The sequence below is a fragment of the Cryptomeria japonica genome, unplaced genomic scaffold (assembly GCF_030272615.1).
Source record: "Cryptomeria japonica unplaced genomic scaffold, Sugi_1.0 HiC_scaffold_91, whole genome shotgun sequence".
NCBI classification, from domain to species: domain Eukaryota; kingdom Viridiplantae; phylum Streptophyta; class Pinopsida; order Cupressales; family Cupressaceae; genus Cryptomeria; species Cryptomeria japonica.
This window is the reverse complement of record NW_026728913.1, coordinates 235001-257500: the sequence shown is the minus strand read 5'-3', so window position 1 is coordinate 257500 and position 22500 is coordinate 235001. Positions and strand designations below refer to the sequence as shown.

Genomic DNA, 22500 nt, shown 5'->3' with positions numbered 1-22500 from the left:
GTGCGCACCAAGGAGCGCTCCGAAGTGTGCTCCAAGGTGCGGCGTGCACGAAGTCGGAGCCCGGTTTGCCCCGGGTACGCACCTTCGCCGGGGTGGGCACCTCGGCTGGGTTGCGCGCCCTGGTGCGCACCAAGGAGCGCTCCGAAGTGTGCTCCAAGGTGCGGCGTGCACGAAGTCGGAGCCCCGTTTGCCCCGGGTGCGCACCTCGCGTGCACCTTCGGCGGGGTTGCGCGCCCTGGTGGGCACCATGGTGCGCACCAAGGAGCGCTCCGAAGTGTGCTCCAAGGTGCGGCGTGCACGAAGTCGGAGCCCGGTTTGCCCCGGGTGCGCACCTCGCGTGCACCTTCGGCGGGGTTGCGCGCCCTGGTGGGCACCATGGTGCGCACCAAGGAGCGCTCCGAAGTGTGCTCCAAGGTGCGGCGTGCACGAAGTCGGAGCCCGGTTTGCCCCGGGTGCGCACCTCGCGTGCACCTTCGCCGCGGTGGGCACCATGGCGTGCACGAAGTCGGAGCCCGGTTTGCCCCGGGTGCGCACCTCGCGTGCACCTTCGCCGGGGTGGGCACCTCGGCTGGGTTGCGCGCCCTGGTGCGCACCAAGGAGCGCTCCGAAGTGTGCTCCAAGGTGCGGCGTGCACGAAGTCGGAGCCCGGTTTGCCCCGGGTGCGCACCTCGCGTGCACCTTCGCCAGGGTGGGCACCTCGGTGCGCACACCTTCTCAATGTTTTCTTGCCTTTTCTGGAAATTGGTGAAGGCAGCGCATCAAAGGTGCGCACCTCGGTGTGCTCCGAGGTGCGAACCCGAGAGCGCTCCGAGGTGCCCACGAAGTCGAAAGTCGGGTTAATTGCATTGTTTTCCCCGGGTGCGCTCCGAGGTGCGCAACATCGGCGCGCACCAAGGAGGGCTCCGAAGTGTGCTCCAAGGTGCGCACGATGGCGTGCACCTCTGGTGCGCACGATTCGGAGCTCGGTTTGACCGGGGTGCGCACACCTTGGCTGGGTTGCGCACCTTTTGTGCGCTCCAAGGTGCGCACGAAGTCGGAGCTCGGTTTGCCCCGGGTGCGCACCTTCGCCAGGGTGCGCACCTTGATGCGCACGCCTTGGCTGGGCTGCGCACCTTGGTGGGCGCCATGGTGCGCACCTTTCGTGCGCTCCAAGGTGCGCACGAAGTCGGAGCTCGGTTTGCCCCGGGTGCGCACCTTGGTGGGCGCCATGGTGCACTCCGAGGTGCCCAAGATTGGTGCGCACCAAGGAGCGCTCCGAAGTGCGCTCCAAGGTGCGCGCGAAGTCGAAAGTTGGGTTAATTGTCCGGTTTGCCTCGGGTGCGCACCTTGCGTGCACCTTCGCCAGGGTGGGCGCCTTGGTGCGCACACCTTGGCTGGGCTGCGCACACCTTGGCACCCGCGTTTCCTTCATTTTAAATTTTTTTTTTTTACAATCTCTCAAGTGGGAAATTCTATAATCTCAACTTTTTTTGCCTTTTCAGGAAACTTTTGAATGGAGCGCATCATTGGTGCGCTCCGAAGTGTGCTCCAAAGCTCTCTCCAGCTGCGTGCACCTGCCCCGGCCGCGCACCCGGCCCCGCCCAGCTTCGCTCACCTGTCCCGGGCGTCTGGTGCGGAACCTTAGAGTAAGAAACATCACCGTGCACCTTGGCCAACGTGCGCGACTCGACCGAGCGCGCACTGGCCGAGGTGCACACCGATTTCACCTGGGTGCGCGCGCAGCACCTCGGGCGCACCGGGGTGCGCGCACAACGCCCGGGTTGCACCGTGGCCTGTGTGCTCGGGGCGCCTCGGGTGCGCGCTCGGTGTCGCCCCCGCGCGCGCGGTAGTGCGGGCAGCGCACCCCGGCCCGGCCCGGCCCCGACGAGAACGCAAACGGGCAAAAGGTTTATTCAAATAGCATTGCGATGCCCGGCGAAAAACTAAAAAAGGGTGCAACACCGGGACTTCCCGGGAGGTCACCCATCCCAGTACTACTCCGGCCCAAGCGCGCTTAACTGCGGAGTTCTGATGGGATCCGGTGCACTAACGCTGGTATGATCGCACCCGTTATGAGCTTGTCGCAGTGTGTACTTAGCAAACCGCGACCCACGTGCGAATCCACCCCGGCCACCCACCCCCGTCGAGGTGCACACCCTCCCTCGCGAAGTGCGCCCCGTTCGCCAAGTGTGAGCCCTGCCCGGGTGCGCGCACCTTGCTAGGGCGTCGGGTGTGCACCCGGCCCGGCCTACGTGCGTGCACCTGTAGGGGGCGTCGTGTGCGTGCAGTGTCCCGTCTGCAACGCGGTGCCCACACACCACCTCGGGCGCAACGACCTGCGCTCACATGTGGGCCGAGTGCACCTTGGTGCATGTTCGGGGCGCCTCGGGTGCACGCTCGATCTTGCCCCGGTGCACCAAGGCGCTCGGTTTGCCCCGGGTGCGCACTTGGTGCAAGGTGGGCACCCAAAATAGGGATCAAGCACCAAAACACAAGTTTCGGGATGCAAAATGGGACCCAAGGACCACAAATGCGTTCCAAGACCCATGATGGGTCCACGAGAACAAAAATGTGTTCCGAGACTTAATAAACAAATATTGGGTTTTAGGAGAAGAAACATGCTCTGATGCCCAAAACGAGAATCGACCCCGAAAAGGCCACAGGCCAAAAGTGGGATGCGAGACAAAAAAAAATGGGACCCGAGGACCAAAATTGGGTTCCCAGGTCGAAGACAGGGCAACCGGACAAGAAACGACCTCTAAGGCTCGAAATGAGTCCCGACGACTAAAACTTGACAAGAAGCACCCATCAGGCACCCAACTCGACACCCATGGGATGCCGACCCACCCGGGCTTCCACCTAGCACACCTTGGCACCCACCCACCCTCGCACCCAACCTCGCACCCAACTTAGCACCTTTGAACCCACATTGGCACTCACCCTGACCCTGGCACCTTGGAACCCACATTGGCACTCACCTTGACCCTGGCACCCACCTTTGCACTCACCTTGGGACCCACCCTGGCTCCCACCTCGGCACCCACCCAGACACCCACCTTGGTTCCTTGGCACCCACCTTGGATCCTTGGCACCCACCCCGACACCCACCTTGGCACGCAACTTGGCTACTTGCCACCCACCTTGGCTCCTTGACGCCCACCCCGACAACCACCCCGTGACCTACCCTGGCTAGGGTTGGTGCACACCCACCCTGGTGCCCACCTTGGCACCCACCCTATGACCCACCTTGGCACGCACCTTAGTACCCACCCCGTTACCCACCCTAGGACCCACCCCGTGACCCACCTTGGCCAGGGTGGGTGCCTTGGTGCGCACAACTTGCCTGGGCTGCACACCAGGGCGGGCTCAAGATGGCACCCGCGTTCCGTTTTTTTCACTATCTTTCAAAACGGAAATTTTAAAATCTCATTTTTTTCTTTTTTTTGCCTTTTCTGGAAATTAGTGAAGGCAGCGCATCAAAGGTGCGCAATGCTGGTGCGAACCCGGGAGCGCTCCGATGTGTGCTCCAAGGTGCGGCGTGCACGAAGTCCGAGCCCGGTTTGCCCCGGGTGCGCACCTCGCGTGCACCTTCGCCGGGGTGAGCACCTTGGCTGGGTTGCGCGCCCTGGTGCGTACCAAGGAGCGCTCTGAAGTGTGCTCCAAGGTGCGGCGTGCACGAAGTCGGAGCCCGGTTTGCCCCGGGTGTGCACCTCGGGTGCGCACCTCGCGTGCACCTTCGCTGCGGTGGGCACCTTGGCTGGGTTGCGCGCCTTGGTGGGCACCATGCAGTGCACGAAGTCGGAGCCCGGTTTGCCCCGGGCGCGCACCTCCGCCAGGGTGGGCACCTTGGTGCGCACAACTTGCCTGGGCTGCGCATCAGGAAGGGCTCAAGATGGCACCCGCGTTCCGTTTTTTTCACTATCTTTCAGAACGGAAATTTTAAAATATCGTTTTTTTTTGCCTTTTCTGGAAATTAGTGAAGGCAGCGCATCAAAGGTGCGCAACGCTGGTGCGAACCTGGGAGCGCTCCGATGTGTGCTCCAAGGTGCGGCGTGCACGAAGTCGGAGCCCGGTTTGCCTCGGGTGCGCCCTGGTGGGCACCATGGTGCGCACCAAGGAGCGCTCCGAAGTGTGCTCCAAGGTGCGGCCTGCACGAAGTCGGAGCCCGGTTTGCCCCGGGTGTGCACCTCGGGTGGGCACCTTGGTGCGCATGCCTTGCCTGGGCTGCGCACCAGGGCGGGCTCAAGATGGCACCCGCGTTCCTTTTTTTTCACTATCTTTCAAAACGGAAATTTTAAAATCTCATTTTTTTTTGCCTTTTTCTGGAAATTAGTGAAGGCAGCGCATCAAAGGTGCGCACCTCGCTGCCCACCACGGTGCGCAACGCCGGTGGGCACCCGGGAGTGCTTCGAAGTGTGCTCCAAGGTGCTGCGTGCACGTTGTCGGAGCCCGGTTTGCCCCGGGTGCGCACCTCGCGTGCACCTTCGTCGGGGTGGGCACCTTGGCTTGGTTTGCCCCGGCTGCGCTCCGAAGCGGGGTTATTGGAGCGCCGCCTCTTTTTTTGTCGGAGCGTTTGGTGGGGTTTCTCGCATTGGCTCTTCCGAGGCCCGGTTGCCACCCTGGCGCGCACGAAGTCGGAAGTAGGGTTAATTGCCCGGGTGCGCACCTTTGCCAGGGTGGCACCTTACCTGGGCTGCGCACCAGGGCGGGCTCAAGATGGCACGCGCGTTCCGTTTTTTTCACTATCTTTCAAAACGGAAATTTTAAAATCTCCTTTTTTTTTTGCCTTTTCTGGAAATTAGTGAAGGCAGCGCATCAAAGGTGCGCACCTCGCTGCCCACCTTGGTGTGCTCTGAGGTGCGCACCCGGGAGCGCTACGAAGTGTGCTCCAAGGTGCGGCGTGCACGTTGTCGGAGCCCGGTTTGCCCCGGGTGCGCACCTCGCCTGCACCTTGGCCGGGGTGGGCACCTTGGCTGGGTTTGCCCAGGGTGCGCTCCGAAGCGGGGTTACTGGAGCGCCCCCTCTTTTTTTGTCAGAGAGTTTGGTGGGGTTTCTCGCATTGGCTCTTCCCAGGCCCGGTTGTTGGGTGCGCTCCCACCCTGGCGCGCGCGAAGTTGGAAGTTGGGTTAATTGCCCGGGCGCGCACCTTCGCCAGGGTGGGCACCTTGGTGCGCAAACCTTGGCTGGGCTGCGCACCAGGGCGGGCTCAAGATGGCACCAGCATTCCCTTTTTCTCACTATCTTTCAAAACGGAAATTTTAAAATCTCGTTTTTTTTTTGCCTTTTATGGAAATTAGTGAAGGCATCGCATCAAAGGTGCGCACCTCGCTGCCCACCTTGGTGTGCTCCGAGGTGCCCACCACGGTGCGCAACGCCGGTGCGAACCCGGGAGCGCCCCGATGTGTGCTCCAAGGTGCGGCGTGCACGAAGTCGGACCCCGGTTTGCCCCGGGTGCGCACCTCGCGTGCACCTTGGTGCGCACACCTTGGCTGGGTTGCGCGGCCTGGTGGGCACCATGGTGCGCACCAAGGAGCGCTCCGAAGTGTGCTCCAAGGTGCGGCGTGCACGAAGTCGGAGCCCGGTTTGCCCCGGGTGCGCACCTTCGCCGCGGTGGGCACCATGGCGTGCACGAAGTCGGAGCCCGGTTTGCCCCGGGTGCGCACCTCGCGTGCACCTTCGCCGGGGTGGGCACCTCGGCTGGGTTGCGCGCCCTGGTGCGCACCAAGGAGCGCTCTGAAGTGTGCTCCAAGGTGCGGCGTGCACGAAGTCGGAGCCCGGTTTGCCCCGGGTGTGCACCTCGGGTGCGCACCTCGCGTGCACCTTCGCTGCGGTGGGCACCTTGGCTGGGTTGCGCGCCTTGGTGGGCACCATGCAGTGCACGAAGTCGGAGCCCGGATTGCCCCGGGCGCGCACCTCCGCCAGGGTGGGCACCTTGGTGCGCACAACTTGCCTGGGCTGCGCACCAGGAAGGGCTCAAGATGGCACCCGCGTTCCGTTTTTTTCACTATCTTTCAGAACGGAAATTTTAAAATCTCGTTTTTTTTTGCCTTTTCTTGAAATTAGTGAAGGCAGCGCATCAAAGGTGCGCAACGCTGGTGCGAACCTGGGAGCGCTCCGATGTGTGCTCCAAGGTGCGGCGTGCACGAAGTCGGACCCCGGTTTGCCCCGGGTGCGCACCTCGCGTGCACCTTGGTGCGCACACCTTGGCTGGGTTGCGCGCCCTGGTGGGCACCATGGTGCGCACCAAGGAGCGCTCCGAAGTGTGCTCCAAGGTGCGGCGTGCACGAAGTCGGAGCCCGGTTTGCCCCGGGTGCGCACCTCGCGTGCACCTTCGCCGCGGTGGGCACCATGGCGTGCACGAAGTCGGAGCCCGGTTTGCCCCGGGTGCGCACCTCGCGTGCACCTTCGCCGGGGTGGGCACCTTGGTGTGCAGACCTTGGCTGGGTTGCGCGCCCTGGTGGGCACCATGGTGCGCACCAAGGAGCGCTCCGAAGTGTGCTCCAAGGTGCGGCCTGCACGAAGTCGGAGCCCGGTTTGCCCCGGGTGTGCACCTCGGGTGGGCACCTTGGTGCGCATGCCTTGCCTGGGCTGCGCACCAGGGCGGGCTCAAGATGGCACCCGCGTTCCTTTTTTTTCACTATCTTTCAAAACGGAAATTTTAAAATCTCATTTTTTTTTGCCTTTTTCTGGAAATTAGTGAAGGCAGCGCATCAAAGGTGCGCACCTCGCTGCCCACCACGGTGCGCAACGCCGGTGGGCACCCGGGAGTGCTTCGAAGTGTGCTCCAAGGTGCTGCGTGCACGTTGTCGGAGCCCGGTTTGCCCCGGGTGCGCACCTCGCGTGCACCTTCGTCGGGGTGGGCACCTTGGCTGGGTTTGCCCCGGCTGCGCTCCGAAGCGGGGTTATTGGAGCGCCGCCTCTTTTTTTGTCGGAGCGTTTGGTGGGGTTTCTCGCATTGGCTCTTCCGAGGCCCGGTTGCCACCCTGGCGCGCACGAAGTCGGAAGTAGGGTTAATTGCCCGGGTGCGCACCTTTGCCAGGGTGGGCACCTTACCTGGGCTGCGCACCAGGGCGGGCTCAAGATGGCACGCGCGTTCCGTTTTTTTCACTATCTTTCAAAACGGAAATTTTAAAATCTCCTTTTTTTTTTGCCTTTTCTGGAAATTAGTGAAGGCAGCGCATCAAAGGTGCGCACCTCGCTGCCCACCTTGGTGTGCTCTGAGGTGCGCACCCGGGAGCGCTACGAAGTGTGCTCCAAGGTGCGGCGTGCACGTTGTCGGAGCCCGGTTTGCCCCGGGTGCGCACCTCGCCTGCACCTTGGCCGGGGTGGGCACCTTGGCTGGGTTTGCCCAGGGTGCGCTCCGAAGCGGGGTTACTGGAGCGCCCCCTCTTTTTTTGTCAGAGCGTTTGGTGGGGTTTCTCGCATTGGCTCTTCCCAGGCCCGGTTGTTGGGTGCGCTCCCACCCTGGCGCGCGCGAAGTTGGAAGTTGGATTAATTGCCCGGGCGCGCACCTTCGCCAGGGTGGGCACCTTGGTGCGCACACCTTGGCTGGGCTGCGCACCAGGGCGGGCTCAAGATGGCACCAGCATTCCCTTTTTCTCACTATCTTTCAAAACGGAAATTTTAAAATCTCGTTTTTTTTTTGCCTTTTATGGAAATTAGTGAAGGCATCGCATCAAAGGTGCGCACCTCGCTGCCCACCTTGGTGTGCTCCGAGGTGCCCACCACGGTGCGCAACGCCGGTGCGAACCCGGGAGCGCCCCGATGTGTGCTCCAAGGTGCGGCGTGCACGAAGTCGGACCCCGGTTTGCCCCGGGTGCGCACCTCGCGTGCACCTTGGTGCGCACACCTTGGCTGGGTTGCGCGGCCTGGTGGGCACCATGGTGCGCACCAAGGAGCGCTCCGAAGTGTGCTCCAAGGTGCGGCGTGCACGAAGTCGGAGCCCGGTTTGCCCCGGGTACGCACCTCGCGTGCACCTTCGCCGGGGTGGGCACCTCGGCTGGGTTGCGCGCCCTGGTGCGCACCAAGGAGCGCTCCGAAGTGTGCTCCAAGGTGCGGCGTGCACGAAGTCGGAGCCCGGTTTGCCCCGGGTGCGCACCTTCGCCGCGGTGCGCACCATGGCGTGCACGAAGTCGGAGCCCGGTTTGCCCCGGGTGCGCACCTCGCGTGCACCTTCGGCGGGGTTGCGCGCCCTGGTGGGCACCATGGTGCGCACCAAGGAGCGCTCCGAAGTGTGCTCCAAGGTGCGGCGTGCACGAAGTCGGAGCCCGGTTTGCCCCGGGTGCGCACCTCGCGTGCACCTTCGGCGGGGTTGCGCGCCCTGGTGGGCACCATGGTGCGCACCAAGGAGCGCTCCGAAGTGTGCTCCAAGGTGCGGCGTGCACGAAGTCGGAGCCCGGTTTGCCCCGGGTGCGCACCTCGCGTGCACCTTCGCCGCGGTGGGCACCATGGCGTGCACGAAGTCGGAGCCCGGTTTGCCCCGGGTGCGCACCTCGCGTGCACCTTCGCCGGGGTGGGCACCTCGGCTGGGTTGCGCGCCCTGGTGCGCACCAAGGAGCGCTCCGAAGTGTGCTCCAAGGTGCGGCGTGCACGAAGTCGGAGCCCGGTTTGCCCCGGGTGCGCACCTCGCGTGCACCTTCGCCAGGGTGGGCACCTCGGTGCGCACACCTTCTCAATGTTTTCTTGCCTTTTCTGGAAATTGGTGAAGGCAGCGCATCAAAGGTGCGCACCTCGGTGTGCTCCGAGGTGCGAACCCGAGAGCGCTCCGAGGTGCCCACGAAGTCGAAAGTCGGGTTAATTGCATTGTTTTCCCCGGGTGCGCTCCGAGGTGCGCAACATCGGCGCGCACCAAGGAGGGCTCCGAAGTGTGCTCCAAGGTGCGCACGATGGCGTGCACCTCTGGTGCGCACGATTCGGAGCTCGGTTTGACCGGGGGTGCGCACACCTTGGCTGGGTTGCGCACCTTTTGTGCGCTCCAAGGTGCGCACGAAGTCGGAGCTCGGTTTGCCCCGGGTGCGCACCTTCGCCAGGGTGCGCACCTTGATGCGCACGCCTTGGCTGGGCTGCGCACCTTGGTGGGCGCCATGGTGCGCACCTTTCGTGCGCTCCAAGGTGCGCACGAAGTCGGAGCTCGGTTTGCCCCGGGTGCGCACCTTGGTGGGCGCCATGGTGCACTCCGAGGTGCCCAAGATTGGTGCGCACCAAGGAGCGCTCCGAAGTGCGCTCCAAGGTGCGCGCGAAGTCGAAAGTTGGGTTAATTGTCCGGTTTGCCTCGGGTGCGCACCTTGCGTGCACCTTCGCCAGGGTGGGCGCCTTGGTGCGCACACCTTGGCTGGGCTGCGCACACCTTGGCACCCGCGTTTCCTTCATTTTAAATTTTTTTTTTTTACAATCTCTCAAGTGGGAAATTCTATAATCTCAACTTTTTTTGCCTTTTCAGGAAACTTTTGAATGGAGCGCATCATTGGTGCGCTCCGAAGTGTGCTCCAAAGCTCTCTCCAGCTGCGTGCACCTGCCCCGGCCGCGCACCCGGCCCCGCCCAGCTTCGCTCACCTGTCCCGGGCGTCTGGTGCGGAACCTTAGAGTAAGAAACATCACCGTGCACCTTGGCCAACGTGCGCGACTCGACCGAGCGCGCACTGGCCGAGGTGCACACCGATTTCACCTGGGTGCGCGCGCAGCACCTCGGGCGCACCGGGGTGCGCGCACAACGCCCGGGTTGCACCGTGGCCTGTGTGCTCGGGGCGCCTCGGGTGCGCGCTCGGTGTCGCCCCCGCGCGCGCGGTAGTGCGGGCAGCGCACCCCGGCCCGGCCCGGCCCCGACGAGAACGCAAACGGGCAAAAGGTTTATTCAAATAGCATTGCGACGCCCGGCGAAAAACTAAAAAAGGGTGCAACACCGGGACTTCCCGGGAGGTCACCCATCCCAGTACTACTCCGGCCCAAGCGCGCTTAACTGCGGAGTTCTGATGGGATCCGGTGCACTAATGCTGGTATGATCGCACCCGTTATGAGCTTGTCGCAGTGTGTACTTAGCAAACCGCGACCCACGTGCGAATCCACCCCGGCCACCCACCCCCGTCGAGGTGCACACCCTCCCTCGCGAAGTGCGCCCCGTTCGCCAAGTGTGAGCCCTGCCCGGGTGCGCGCACCTTGCTAGGGCGTCGGGTGTGCACCCGGCCCGGCCTACGTGCGTGCACCTGGAGGGGGCGTCGTGTGCGTGCAGTGTCCCGTCTGCAACGCGGTGCCCACACACCACCTCGGGCGCAACGACCTGCGCTCACATGTGGGCCGAGTGCACCTTGGTGCATGTTCGGGGCGCCTCGGGTGCACGCTCGATCTTGCCCCGGTGCACCAAGGCGCTCGGTTTGCCCCGGGTGCGCACTTGGTGCAAGGTGGGCACCCAAAATAGGGATCAAGCACCAAAACACAAGTTTCGGGATGCAAAATGGGACCCAAGGACCACAAATGCGTTCCAAGACCCATGATGGGTCCACGAGAACAAAAATGTGTTCCGAGACTTAATAAACAAATATTGGGTTTTAGGAGAAGAAACATGCTCTGATGCCCAAAACGAGAATCGACCCCGAAAAGGCCACAGGCCAAAAGTGGGATGCGAGACAAAAAAAAATGGGACCCGAGGACCAAAATTGGGTTCCCAGGTCGAAGACAGGGCAACCGGACAAGAAACGACCTCTAAGGCTCGAAATGAGTCCCGACGACTAAAACTTGACAAGAAGCACCCATCAGGCACCCAACTCGACACCCATGGGATGCCGACCCACCCGGGCTTCCACCTAGCACACCTTGGCACCCACCCACCCTCGCACCCAACCTCGCACCCAACTTAGCACCTTTGAACCCACATTGGCACTCACCCTGACCCTGGCACCTTGGAACCCACATTGGCACTCACCTTGACCCTGGCACCCACCTTTGCACTCACCTTGGGACCCACCCTGGCTCCCACCTCGGCACCCACCCAGACACCCACCTTGGTTCCTTGGCACCCACCTTGGATCCTTGGCACCCACCCCGACACCCACCTTGGCACGCAACTTGGCTACTTGCCACCCACCTTGGCTCCTTGACGCCCACCCCGACAACCACCCCGTGACCTACCCTGGCTAGGGTTGGTGCACACCCACCCTGGTGCCCACCTTGGCACCCACCCTATGACCCACCTTGGCACGCACCTTAGTACCCACCCCGTTACCCACCCTAGGACCCACCCCGTGACCCACCTTGGCCAGGGTGGGTGCACCCACCCTGGTGCCCACCTTGGCACCCACCCATCCTAGCACCCAGCCTGTGACCGGGCTTGGAACCCAACCTTGCACCCGCACCCGTCTTGGCCAGTGTGGGTGCGCACCCATCCTGGCACCCACGTTGTGACACACCCTTTAACCCACGCACCCTAGCACCCACGTTGGCACCCACCTTGGAACCCAACCTAGCAACTTGGCACCCACCCCGTGACCCACCTTGGCATCCACCATAGCAGTCGCCGACTTGGCACCCACCTCGGCACCCACCTTGACACTTGTGGACCCACCTTGCCACTCACCCTAGCATCGACCCATCCTAGCACCCACCCTGGCACCTTTGCACCCTAGCACTCACCCATCCTAGCACCTAACCTGTGACCCACCTTGACACTCACCCTCGCACCCACCTTGGAACCCAACCTAGCACCCACCCACCCTGACACCAACCCTAGCACCTACCCACCCTTGCACCCACCCTGTGACCCATCTTGGCACCCACCCATCCTACCACTCAACCTATCACCCACCTTCTCACCCACCTTGGCATCCACCTTAGCACCCACCCACACTGGCACCTTGGCACCCACCTCGGGCAAGGTGGGTGCACACCCACCCTGGCACCCAATTTAGAACCCACCGAGCATGTTACCCACCTTGGCACCCACATTGCAGCCCACCCTAGTACCCACCCTATGACCCACATTGGCATCCACACCCTAGCACCCAGGCACCTCGACACCCGCCTTGACACCCACCCTAGCACTGAACCTGTGACCCACCTTGGAACTCACCCTAGAACCCACCCACCCTGTGAACCACCTTGGCATCCACCTTAGCACCCACCCACCTTGGCACCCACTCTAGCACTCACCCATCCTAACACCCAACTTGTTACCCACCTTGGCACCCGCCCTCGCGTCCACCTTGAAACCCACCCTAGCACCCACCCACGCAGGAGCCCACCTTGGCACCCAACCTAACACCCACGCATCCTGGCACCCAACTTGTGACCCACCTTGGAACCCACCCTAGTACCCACCTTTGAACCCACTATATCACCAACCCACCTTGGCACCCACCCTATGACCCTCTTTGGAATCCACCCTAGCACGCACCCACCCTGGCACCCACCATGGAGCGCACCCTAGCACCCACCCACCTCGGCACGCACCTCACACCCACCTTGGTGTGCGCACTGCGCCAACCTCTCAAAGACCCTATGTGGTGCGCTCCAAAGTGTACACCTTTGGTGCGCTCCAAGGTGCGCACCTTTGGTGCACACCGAGGTGCACACCAAAGTGTGCACCGAGGTGAGCACCAAAGTGCACTCCAGGGTGCACACCAAGGCGTGCACCTTTGGTGCGGTCAATGCAAACGAATTCGGAAGTTGGGGTCGATGTCCTAATCGCTGCTGCAGACTACACGTATGAGAATCGGACAAATAGCTTTATATAGGGGAGGTGTTGCGTTTGATGGGTCGACTCCCCTGGTTGTGTGCACTGCACCAACTTCAAAGACCCTGTCTTGTTTAAGAAGTCAAAAGTTGGGGTGGATGTCCTAATCATTGCTGCAGTCTACGCATGTATGAGAATCAGACAAATAGCTTATATAGGGGAGGTGTTGCATTCGGTGGGTTGACTCCCCTGGTTGTGCGCACTGCGCCAACCTCAAAGACCCCGCATAGCAGAAGAAGTCGGAAGTCGGATTTTGGTGAGCACCAAGGCGTGCACCTTTGGTGCGGTCAACGCAGACGAATTCAGAAGTTGGGGTGGATGTCCTAATCGTTGTTGCAGGCTACACATGTATGAGAATCAGACAAATAGCTTATATAGGGGAGGTGTTGGGTTTGATGGGTCAACTCCCTTGGTTGTGCGCATTACGCCAACCTCAAAGACCTTGTTTTCGTTAAGAAGTCAAAAGTTGGGGTCAATGTCCTAATGGCTCCTGCAGGCTACACATGTATGAGAATCGGACAAATAGCTTATATAGGGGAGGTGTTGGGTTTGATGGGTCGACTCCCCTGGTTGTGCGCATTACGTCAACCTCAAAGACCTTGTTTTCGTTAAGAAGTCAAAAGTTGGGGTCGATGTCCTAATTGCTCCTGTAGACTACACATGTATGAGAATCAGACAAATAGCTTATATAGGGGAGGTGTTGGGTTTGATGGGTTGACTCCCCTAGTTGTTCGCATTACACCAACCTCAAAGACCTTGTTTTCGTTTAGAAGCCGAAAGTTGGGGTCGATGTCCTAATTGCTCCTGCAGGCTACGCATGTATGAGAATCAGACAAATAGCTTATATAGGGGAGGTGTTGGGTTTGATGGGTCGACTCCCCTGGTTGTGCGCATTGCGCCAACCTCAAAGACCCTGCATTGCGGATGAAGTCGAAAGTCAGAGTTTGGTGTGCTACAAGGTGTGGTCGAAGGTGCTCACCTAGGTGTGCACCTTTGGAGCACAGGAAAAGTGCCCTCCAAAAGTGCGCACCTTTGGAGTGCACAAAAGTGCCCTCCAAAAGTGCGCACCTTTGGAGCGCAGAAAAGTGCCCTCCAAAAAGTGCCCTCCAAAAGTGCGCACCTTTGGAGCGCAGAAAAGTGCCCTCCAAAAAGTGCCCTCCAAAAGTGCGCACCTTTGGAGCGCAGAAAAGTGCCCTCCAAAAAGTGCCCTCCAAAAGTGCGCACCTTTGGAGCGCAGAAAAGTGCCCTCCAAAAAGTGCCCTCCAAAAGTGCGCACCTTTGGAGCGCAGAAAAGTGCCCTCCAAAAAGTGCCCTCCAAAAGTGCGCACCTTTGGAGCGCAGAAAAGTGCCCTCCAAAAAGTGCCCTCCAAAAGTGCGCACCTTTGGAGCGCAGAAAAGTGCCCTCCAAAAAGTGCCCTCCAAAAGTGCGCACCTTTGGAGCGCAGAAAAGTGCCCTCCAAAAAGTGCCCTCCAAAAGTGCGCACCTTTGGAGCGCAGAAAAGTGCCCTCCAAAAAGTGCCCTCCAAAAGTGCGCACCTTTGGAGCGCAGAAAAGTGCCCTCCAAAAAGTGCCCTCCAAAAGTGCGCACCTTTGGAGCGCAGAAAAGTGCCCTCCAAAAGTGCGCACTTTTGGTGCGCACCAAGGCGCTGGTTCGGTCGTTGCAGGCGAGTTCGGAAGTTGGGGTCGATGTCCTGAGCGGAGGTGCAAACTACACAGGTGTCGGAATCGGACAAATAGCTTATATAGGGGAGGTGTATGCTTCGATGGGTCGACTCCCCAGGTTGAGCGCACCGCGCCAACCTCAAAGACCCTACGGTATGGATGAAGTCGGAAGTTGGGTCCGATGACCGATTCGATTAGTAGGTATGCTCATGAGGTCGGAATTTGGGTCCGATGACCTGCCATGTGCAGGAAGGCGAATGTTGACACTGTGCGTTGCAAGGTGCACACCAAGGCGCTGGTGCGGTCTTTTTAGTCGAGTTCGGAAGTTGGGGTCGATGTCCTGATCGGAGGTGCAAGCTACACAGGTGTGGGAATCGGACAAATAGCTTATATAGGGGAGGTGTATGCTTCGTTGGGTCGACTCCCCGGGTTGAGCGCACCGCGCCAACCTCAAAGACCCTACGGTATGGATGAAGTCGGAAGTTGGGTCCGATGACCGATTCGATATGTAGGCATACTCGCGAGGTCGGAATTTGGGTCCGATGACCTGCCACGTGCAGGAAGGCGAATGTTGGCACTGTGCGTTGCAAGGTGCGCACCAAGGCGCTGGTTCGGTCGTTGGAGGCGAGTTCGGAAGTTGGGGTCGATGTCTTGATCGGAGGTGCAAACTACACAGGTGTGGGAATCGGACAAATAGCTTATATAGGGGAGGTGTATGCTTCGTTGGGTTGACTCCCCGGGTTGAGCGCACCGCGCCAACCTCAAAGACCCTACGGTATGGATGAAGTCGGAAGTTGGGTCCGATGACCGATTCGATATGTAGGCATACTCGCGAGGTCGGAATTTGGGTCCGATGACCTGCCATGTGCAGGAAGGCGAATGTTGGGACTGTGCGTCGCAAGGTGCGCACCAAGGCGCTGGTGCCGTCGTTGCAGTCGAGTTCGGAAGTTGGGGTCGATGTCCTGGTCAGAGGTGCAAACTACACAGGTGTGGGAATCGGACAAATAGCTTATATAGGGGAGGTGTATGCTTCGATGGGTCGACTCCCTGGGTTGAGCGCACCGCGCCAACCTCAAAGACCCTACAGTATGGATGAAGTCGGAAGTTGGGTCCGATGACCGATTCGATACGTAGGCATATTGGCGAGGTCTGAATTTGTGTCCGATGACCTGCCATGCGCAGGAAGGCGGAATTTGGGTCCGATGACCGAGTTGATGGCGTGCCATGCGCAGAAAGGCGGAATTTGGGTCCGATGACCGAGTTGATGTTGATGGCCCGCCATGCACAGGAAGGCGGAATTTGGGTCCGATGACCGATTTGAAGGCGTGCCATACGCAAAAAGGCGGAGTTTGGGTCCGATGACCGAGTTGATATTGATGGCCCGCCATGCGCAGGAAGGCGGAATTTGGGTCCGATGACCTGACATACGCATGGAGTCCGACTCGGGGGCCGATGTTCGATTCGATGACTTGCATTGTGGGTAAAGTCGGAAGTTGTGGTCTTTGACCCGATTCGATGACCAGACTTCGGCTGCTTGAGAATCGGACAAATAACTTATATAGGGGAGGTAGTGTTCTCGAGCATCCTCCCCCCGTGCCCGTTTATGTCGATTGATGCTGGTGCTCGACTGGTTGGAGCGCTCGGATGCAAAAATCTTGCACCAGGATTTATCGATTGTGATGGACACGGCAAGTCTCCTGATTGCTATGCAGGAGCTCATCGTGAATCTCTATGCGGCCTTGGTATGGACTCGACCTGCGGAATGGTTCGGCAATGGTAGTCGCTCCAACACGTCCTTGCAATGGCCACAGAGGTGATTCGACTAGAGCTCCAGTCTAGCTTTTGGGTTGCTTGGCGGACTGGTATAGCCGCGATCGAGTTCCGGCCATGAACGTTTTAGATAGCTCTTGGGCTTTCTGGGACGGAAGTCGGAAGTTTGGGCTGTTGTCCGATTTGATGACCATTCTTCGGATGTGTGAGAATCGGACAAATAACTTATATAGGGGACTGTGTTGTCTCACGCAGCCCCCTCCGTGCCCCTCTATCTCGACCGATGTTGGTGCTTGAAAGGGTTGGGATCGCTCGGATTTATAAACGTGCACCACCATTTGTCGAGTGTGAGGGACGCGGCAGGTCTCCTAAATGCTATGCGGGCGCTCTCTGAGAATCTCTATCCGGCCTCGACACAGACTAGTCTTGCTGAATGGTTTGGCACTGGTAGTCGATCCAACACGTCGTTGTTGTGGCCGCCTAGGCGATTCGATTCGAGCCCCCGTCTAGCTTTTGGGTTGCTTGGCGGATTTTGCCCTATCCGCAAGTGAGCTCGGTCCCTAAACGTTCGAGAAACCCGATTGCTATGCGCCGACTCTCTTTCTTGCGAGCCTCCATCTAGCTTTTGGGTCTCTACGGAACGGAAGTCGGAATCTGGGACCGTTGTTTGATTCGACGAGGCAGACTACGGTTGTGCGAGAATCGGACAAATAACTTATATAGGGGAGGTGTTGACTGGAGCATTCTCCCCCGTGCCCCTCTAACTCGACCAATGCTGGCGCTCGAACGGTGGTAGCGCTCGGATTTTCATTGAGCGCCAGCATTGGTCGATTTAGAGGGGCATGCGAGATTCCCGAATGCTATGCGAGGGCTCTAACGGAAATGTCTATTGGTTTCGGTATGGATGCAATTGCGAGTGGTTCGGCAAAGGTAGTCGTTCCGATGCGTCCATGTCGTGGCCAAATCGATAATTCGATTTGAGCCCTCGTATAGCATTTGGGTCTCTCGATGTGATTCCGCATTCCAGTCCCTTTGGGCACTGCTTGAGCCGCATCCCAGGGGGTTCCCTTCCCAATAATCTGCCTCGCAACCCGATTGCTATGCGGTGAGGCTCCTCGGCCGCCTCGGAACTATCTGTGTATCAGACGCATCGCGGGATAAGGGGTTGGCAACGGTAGTCGCCCCAAGCGCGTCCGATGCTTGGACCATTCCGAGGCGGCCCTGAAGCCTCTTCCGTCTAGCCGTTGGGTCCTTCTCGCCGCATCCCTCGCCTCGCACCCCGATTGCTATGCGGTGAGGCTCCTCGGCCGCCTCGGAACTATCTGTGTATCGGACGCGTCGCGGGATAAGGGGTTGTCACTGGTAGTCGCCCCAAGCGCGTCCGATGCTTGGACCATTCCGAGGCGGCCCTGAAGCCTCTTCCGTCTAGCCGTTGGGTCCTTCTCGCCGCATCCCTCGCCTCGCACCCCGATTGCTATGCGGTGAGGCTCCTCGGCCGCCTCGGAACTATCTGTGTATCGGACGCGTCGCGGGATAAGGGGTTGTCATTGGTAGTCGCCCCAAGCGCGTCCGATGCTTGGACCATTCCGAGGCGGCCCTGAAGCCTCTTCCGTCTAGCCGTTGGGTCCTTCTCGCCGCATCCCTCGCCTCGCACCCCGATTGCTATGCGGTGAGGCTCCTCGGCCGCCTCGGAACTATCTGTGTATCGGACGCGTCGCGGGATAAGGGGTTGTCACTGGTAGTCGCCCCAAGCGCGTCCGATGCTTGGACCATTCCGAGGCGGCCCTGAAGCCTCTTCCGTCTAGCCGTTGGGTCCTTCTCGCCGCATCCCTCGCCTCGCACCCCGATTGCTATGCGGTGAGGCTCCTCGGCCGCCTCGGAACTATCTGTGTATCGGACGCGTCGCGGGATAAGGGGTTGTCACTGGTAGTCGCCCCAAGCGCGTTCGATGCTTGGACCATTCCGAGGCGGCCCTGAAGCCTCTTCCGTCTAGCCGTTGGGTCCTTCTCGCCGCATCCCTCGCCTCGCACCCCGATTGCTATGCGGTGAGGCTCCTCGGCCGCCTTGGAACTATCTGTGTATCGGACGCGTCGCGGGATAAGGGGTTGTCACTGGTAGTCGCCCCAAGCGCGTCCGATGCTTGGACCATTCCGAGGCGGACCCGAAGCCTCTTCCGTCTAGCCGTTGGGTCCTTCTCGCCGCATCCTTCGCCTCGCACCCCGATTGCTATGCGGTGAGGCTCCTCGGCCGCCTCGGAACTATCTGTGTATCGGACGCGTCGCGGGATAAGGGGTTGTCACTGGTAGTCGCCCCAAGCGCGTCCGATGCTTGGACCATTCCGAGGCGGACCCGAAGCCTCTTCCGTCTAGCCGTTGGGTCCTTCTCGCCGCATCCCTCGCCTCGCACCCCGATTGCTATGCGGTGAGGCTCCTCGGCCGCCTTGGAACTATCTGTGTATCGGACGCGTCGCGGGATAAGGGGTTGTCACTGGTAGTCGCCCCAAGCGCGTCCGATGCTTGGACCATTCCGAGGCGGACCCGAAGCCTCTTCCGTCTAGCCGTTGGGTCCTTCTCGCCGCATCCCTCGCCTCGCACCCCGATTGCTATGCGGTGAGGCTCCTCGGCCGCCTTGGAACTATCTGTGTATCGGACGCGTCGCGGGATAAGGGGTTGTCACTGGTAGTCGCCCCAAGCGCGTCCGATGCTTGGACCATTCCGAGGCGGACCCGAAGCCTCTTCCGTCTAGCCGTTGGGTCCTTCTCGCCGCATCCCTCGCCTCGCACCCCGATTGCTATGCGGTGAGGCTCCTCGGCCGCCTTGGAACTATCTGTGTATCGGACGCGTCGCGGGATAAGGGGTTGTCACTGGTAGTCGCCCCAAGCGCGTCCGATGCTTGGACCATTCCGAGGCGGCCCCGAAGCCTCTTCCGTCTAGCCGTTGGGTCCTTCTCGCCGCATCCCTCGCCTCGCACCCCGATTGCTATGCGGTGAGGCTCCTCGGCCGCCTTGGAACTATCTGTGTATCGGACGCGTCGCGGGATAAGGGGTTGTCACTGGTAGTCGCCCCAAGCGCGTCCGATGCTTGGACCATTCCGAGGCGGCCCCGAAGCCTCTTCCGTGTAGCCGTTGGGTCCTTCTCGCCGCATCCCTCGCCTCGCACCCCGATTGCTATGCGGTGAGGCTCCTCGGCCGCCTTGGAACTATCTGTGTATCGGACGCGTCGCGGGATAAGGGGTTGTCACTGGTAGTCGCCCCAAGCGCGTCCGATGCTTGGACCATTCCGAGGCGGACCTGAAGCCTCTTCCCTCTAGCCGTTGGGGCTTTCTCGCCGCATCCCTCGCCTCGCACCCTGATTGCTATGCTGTGAGGCTCCTCGGCCGCCTTGGAACTATCTGTGTATCGGACGCATCGCGGGATAAGGGGTTGGCAGTGGTAGTCGCCCCAAGCGCATCCGATGCTTGGACCATTCCGAGGCGGCCCTGCAGCCTCTTCCGTCTAGCCGTTGGGGCCATCTCGCCGCATCCCCCACCTCGCACCACGATTGCTATGCGGTGAGGCTCCTTGGCCGCCTCGGAACTATCTGTGTATCGGACGCATCGCGGGATAAGGGGTTGTCACTGGTAGTCGCCCCAAGCGCGTCCGATGCTTGGACTATTCCGAGGCGGCCCTGCAGCCTCTTCCGTCTAGCCGTTGGGGCCATCTCGCTGCATCCCCCACCTCCTCGGCCGCCTCAGAACTATCTGTGTATCGGACGCATCGCGGGATAAGGGGTTGGCAGTGGTAGTCGCCCCAAGCGCGTCCGATGCTTGGACTATTCCGAGGCAGCCCTGCAGCCTCTTCCGTCTAGCCTTTGGGGCCATCTCGCCGCATCCCTCGCCTCGCACCCCGATTGCTATGCGGTGAGGCTCCTCGGCCGCCTGGGAACTATCTTCGTATCGGACGCATCGCGGGATAAGGGGTTGTCACTGGTAGTCGCCCCAAGCGCGTCCGATGCTTGGACTATTCCGAGGCGGCCCTGTGGCCTCTTCCGTCTAGCCGTTGGGGCCATCTCGCCGCATCCCCCACCTCGCACCCCGATTGCTATGCGGTGAGGCTCTTCGGCCGCCTTGGAACTATCTTCGTATCGGACGCATCGCGGGATAAGGGGTTGTCACTGGTAGTGGCCCCAAGCGCGTCCGATGCTTGGACTATTCCGAGGCGGCCCTGCAGCCTCTTCCGTCTAGCCGTTGGGGCCATCTCGCCGCATCCCCCACCTCGCACCCCGATTGCTATGCGGTGAGGCTCCTCGGCCGCCTTGGAACTATCTTCGTATCGGACGCATCGCGGGATAAGGGGTTGTCACTGGTAGTCGCCCCAAGCGCGTCCGATGCTTGGACTATTCCGACGCGGCCCTGTGGCCTCTTCCGTCTAGCCGTTGGGGCCATCTCGCCGCATCCCCCACCTCGCACCCCGATTGCTATGCGGTGAGGCTCCTCGGCCGCCTTGGAACCATCTTCGTATCGGACGCATCGCGGGATAGGGGGCTGTCACTGGTAGTCGCCCCAAGCGTGTCCGATGCTTGGACCATTCCTAGGCGGCCCTGAAGCCTCTTCCGTCTAGCCGTTGGGGCCTTCCCGCCCCATCCCTCGCCTCGCACCCCCGATTGCTATGCGGTGAGGCTCCTCGGCCGCCTTGGAACCATCTGTGTATCGGACGCATCGCGGGATAAGGGGTTGGCACTGGCAGTCGCCCCAAGCGCGTCCGATGCTTGGACCATTCCGAGGTGGCCCTGAAGCCTCTTCCGTCTAGCCGTTGGGGCCTTCCCGCCCCATCCCTCGCCTCGCACCCCGATTGATATGCGGTGAGGCTCCTCGGCCGCCTTGGAACTATCTGTGTATCGGACGCATCGCGGGATAAGGGGTTGGCACTGGTAGTCGTCCCAATCGCATCCGATGCTTGGACCATTCCGAGGCGGCCCTGCAGCCTCTTCCGTTTAGCCGTCGGGGCCTTCCCGCCGCATCCCTCGCCTCGCATCCCGATTCCTATGCGGTGAGTCTTCTCGGCCGCCGCGGAACTATACCTGTTATTGCTACTGCATCCTTCGGCTGGTAACCTCCTCTGCCGCCTTGGAACGTTCTCTTTGTCGGACGCGTCGCGGGATAAGGGGTTGGCACTGGTAGTCGCCCCAAGCGCGCCCGATGCATAGACCGCTCCGAGTCGACCTTGCTTTCAGCCTCTCACATGCATAGACCTCTCTGAGTCGACCCTGCAGCCTCTCACGTTTAGCCTTTGGAATCTCGCCTCACAACATGATTGCTATCCTTGATGCATCCCTTGCCTCGAGCCCTGATTGCTTTCTTGGCTGCATCCCTCCTTTCCTCACAGCCCGGTTGTCATCACTGCTTCATCCGTCGCTTCATGCATTCTGGCTGCTGGGCCCTTCCCACCGCACACCTCGATTGCTATCTCTTCTGCATCACACACCCCGATTGCTATCTCTGCTACATCCCTCGGCTCTCACTTCTGCATCCTTCGCCTCACACCTCGATTGCTATCAATGCTGCATCCGTAACCTCACACCCCGATTGCTATGCGGGGAGGCTCCTTGGCCGCCTTGGAAATTTCTGTGTGTCGGACGCACCGCGGGATAAGGGGTTGGCACTGGTAGTCGCCCCAAGTGCGCCCGATTCTTAGACCGCTTCGAGGTGACCTCGTAGCCTCTTTCGTCCAGGCTTCCTGCCTTCAACGCCCTTTTTACACCTCGATTGCTATGCGCGGGCTCGTTGGCGTCTATCACCTCTCTGCGAAGAGTGGCACGATGATTGTTGGGGTAAATCGTAGCAGTCCGATCTCTGGCCTTGGGCCATTGTGAGGGCTGATCGATTTCCTGTGCGCATCTCGTGTTCGCCCAGTAACAGACTCGACGACTTGTAATCGGTCTTGTTCCCGATTGTTCCTGGAGGTAGTCTTCGGAACTCTTGGATTTGACCTGTCACTCGAACTGTCCTCTTCCGAGGATGCTTGTGTGTGTGTGCTTGTGCCATTTCCTTGGCGGTATTAACGAGATATTAAAGAGCGGAGTGAGCGCCTCGCCCAGCTATGTTTGGGGCTCTCACTCCCTTACCCGGTGTGCGACCGCTTTGCACGTAGGTTGCGGAGCATCGCGACTCTTTCGATGTTTGGCGGTTGTCTTCCGGTGATGCGTTGGTCCCGAAGTGCACGTTACTAGCATTTCTGCCATTGTTCTCGATCTTTGGCACGTTCCTTCGTTGCAATTGGATATATATCTCCGTTTATACGCGCAGGCTTCTCCCGCCTATTCAGCGCTGTCCCACTCTCAGCACTCTCGTGGTCTCCTTGGCTTCTCTCTCCCGTGAGCGAGCTCTCTTCT

The 22500-nt window shown here is 60.5% G+C and overlaps 2 non-coding genes across 2 annotated transcripts; both read right to left on the bottom strand.

Moving 5' to 3' along the window:
• Positions 1-1929: 1929 nt before the first annotated feature.
• LOC131864738 (5S ribosomal RNA) lies at positions 1930-2048 on the bottom strand. The gene has a single exon (XR_009363502.1). It is a non-coding gene; the product is annotated as a 5S ribosomal RNA (ribosomal RNA).
• A 7818-nt stretch (positions 2049-9866) lies between these two features.
• LOC131864770 (5S ribosomal RNA) lies at positions 9867-9985 on the bottom strand. The gene has a single exon (XR_009363533.1). It is a non-coding gene; the product is annotated as a 5S ribosomal RNA (ribosomal RNA).
• Positions 9986-22500: the final 12515 nt, after the last annotated feature.